The 2,809-nt window shown below is 37.7% G+C and overlaps 1 long non-coding RNA gene across 1 annotated transcript; it reads right to left on the reverse strand.

Moving 5' to 3' along the window:
- Positions 1–303: 303 nt before the first annotated feature.
- On the reverse strand, positions 304–1,550 carry LOC143263968 (uncharacterized). The gene is made up of 3 exons (XR_013037254.1): positions 1,106–1,550; positions 853–1,019; positions 304–708 (listed from the first exon to the last, which is right to left on the reverse strand). It is a non-coding gene; the product is annotated as an uncharacterized LOC143263968 (long non-coding RNA).
- Positions 1,551–2,809: the final 1,259 nt, after the last annotated feature.

A 2,809-nucleotide genomic window follows, 5' to 3' on the forward strand; every position in this document is an offset into this window, starting at 1 on the left:
ACGCAGCGACGTAACAAGGCTTAGACGTGCCTAGGCTTATTATTTTTATTTCGGAACACAATATATTTATTCGTAATTTCAAACGTTACACTTATATCAAGAACTTTACTTGAATAAGTTATTGCTAATAAATATGAACCGAGTTACGTCGTTAATCTTATTTTAATCAGGAAAATGTCTTGAATATAATGACGAAAGTCTTATGAAACATTAATTAAAAATAAGAAAGTTAGCAGCGCATTAACATCGTAAACAATTGATCCGAAAAGAATATCGCGACCGAAAGGGGATGAGGTCCGCAAATGAAATAGTAAATTATTTATTAATAATTTATAATTTATTTTGATTTTAATTATTTTTTATACATTGTATTATGCAATTGTTAAAAATTTGTGCGCCTTTGGGCTTATATTCACGGTCGCGCTGGCCATTTCGCCCGCAGTGGATGGCACGCTCACGATAATCGTCAAATCTTATACGCAGCGCGTCGCGTTCCCGATAATTATTCCATCTTCTGGGAGGGACGTCGCGTTGACGATATTCATGGAGTCTTCTTTCGAGCATTTCGCGTTCGCGGTATTCCCGGAGTCTTCTTTCGAGCATTTCACGCTCGCGGTGTTCATGTACTCGTCTAGCAAACTCCTGGCGGCGGAATTCATGCCGGGCTGACGTACTATGGTGAATTATGTTTTTTGTGATTCTTCTAACCTGAAACAGAAATACGAAAATGTAAATTATTTTTTCTCCACATTTTGTGTCAACATGTAATATGGGTTCGTATTGGTTTTGCCAATACGTAATTTATCGTAGGGAAATAAATCGGAATAAATAAATGTCAAACACATTACTTACTTTGTTATTAGACAACCCTCCTTCGTTCTTCGGCTGGTCTATTTTTTTTCTTTCTGTTTTTCTTCGGCTGGTCTATTTTTTTTTTCGTTTTGTTTTCTTCCTTTTTCGCAAGGCTTTTCCTGTCCTTCCTGCCTTCTTTCTTTTCTTTGATCACCTTCTATTTCCATCTAGAAATAAATAATTTACATATTGTAAAGTTGTAATTAATACTGACAAAACACCGTACGCGTGTCATTAAACGCGAACTACTTACTTCTTCGACAGCTTTCTGTAAGGTTGTGACTTTGTCCATGGTCACTTTAGAATTACTGGATCGTCGATCGATGCCGGGGTTCGAAGCTATGCACCCCACCCCATCCCTCAGTTCCACCACTGTCACTCAATTCCACCGCTATCAATCAGTTCCACCAATATCACTCAGTGTCACCCCCGTCCATCAGTTCCACTCTCATCCCTCAGTTCCACCACCATCCCTCAGTTCCACCACCACCCCTTAGTGCCACCCCATTCCTCAGTTCCACCCCCATCCTTCAGTTCCACCACCGTCTCTCAATACGCAAAAATTACATTACATTACTCTTTGGAACATCGGAAAACTGATTAGGTGTTCTTTTTTAAGTGATTTATTTTTAAGTGTATTTTTTAGGTGTAATTTTAAGTGATTTATTTTTAAGTGTATTTTTTAGGTGTAATTTTAAGTGATTTATTTTTAAGTGTATTTTTTAGGTGTAATTTTAAGTGATTTATTTTTAAGTGTATTTTTTAGGTGTAATTTTAAGTGATTTATTTTTAAGTGTATTTTTTAGGTGTAATTTTAAGTGATTTATTTTTAAGTGTATTTTTTAGGTGTAATTTTAAGTGATTTATTTTTAAGTGTATTTTTTAGGTGTAATTTTAAGTGATTTATTTTTAAGTGTATTTTTTAGGTGTAATTTTAAGTGATTAGTGTTAATTAGTGTTCACTACTTATACGTGAAATGGAAACTGCAATGAGTGGAACGATGAATGGACCAAGCGATAAGAAGAAGCAAAAAAGACGGTTGTTTCCCTCGACCAGGAGGTATTCAAAGAAACGAGCAACTCTTGAAATGCGACGTCGTTTAGCTGCTCCGGAAAAGAATAAAGAAATATCCACCATGTTTCCACCATGCGACGCAACTACAACAATACAAGTAGTAGAAACTTCAGAAGAAACTACGTCGGCACAATTTTCAGACGACGGAGAAGATGGCTTGATAGTCGAAAAAGTAGCAGCAGCCGGGCCAAAGGAAGCACCGTTTTTTCCAAATGGACTAAGTATTGTAAATATGCAGCACATCTTTAAAGAAATGAAAAAAATAAGCCACCATGCGGATAATAGGGAAAATTGCGGTGTACAATACTTGGAAATAACTGGCGTAAAACAGTCGGGTCTGAAAATAACGCTCACCGTAGTGTGCACTATGTGCGACTACAAAGGGGAAATCAAAAGTCAACCTGACGATGTTGAAGAAATGGATATAAATCGTAGTGCCGTGGCTGGGACAATGCTAGAGGCAGCTATGCGCAGATGGAACAATTTTTGACAGCAATAAACATAAAATGTATGCCGAAAACCCAATTTGTAAAATACCACGATGAAATAGCAAATTCGTTTATTGTCGCTGCGGAAGAAGAAATGATAGCAGCGGCTGCAGAAGAAAAACGATTAGCTATGGAAAGAGACGATGTTGTTCCAGAATCTGGAATCCCGCACATTCCCGTCATCGCCGGTGGCAGTTGGATAAAGAGATCTTATCGCACCGGCGCATATAACTCTGCTTCGGGAGTTGGTGTGATACTTGGATATCACACCCGAAAAGTTTTATACATTGGTGTGCGAAATAAAAGATGCACAATTTGCGAATATGCTGCAAGAGATCAGAAAGAACCACGAAAACACGTGTGTTTCAAGAATTGGAGCAAGAGTCGAGCATCT

The sequence above is a fragment of the Megachile rotundata genome, chromosome 2 (assembly GCF_050947335.1).
Source record: "Megachile rotundata isolate GNS110a chromosome 2, iyMegRotu1, whole genome shotgun sequence".
Classification (NCBI taxonomy): domain Eukaryota; kingdom Metazoa; phylum Arthropoda; class Insecta; order Hymenoptera; family Megachilidae; genus Megachile; species Megachile rotundata.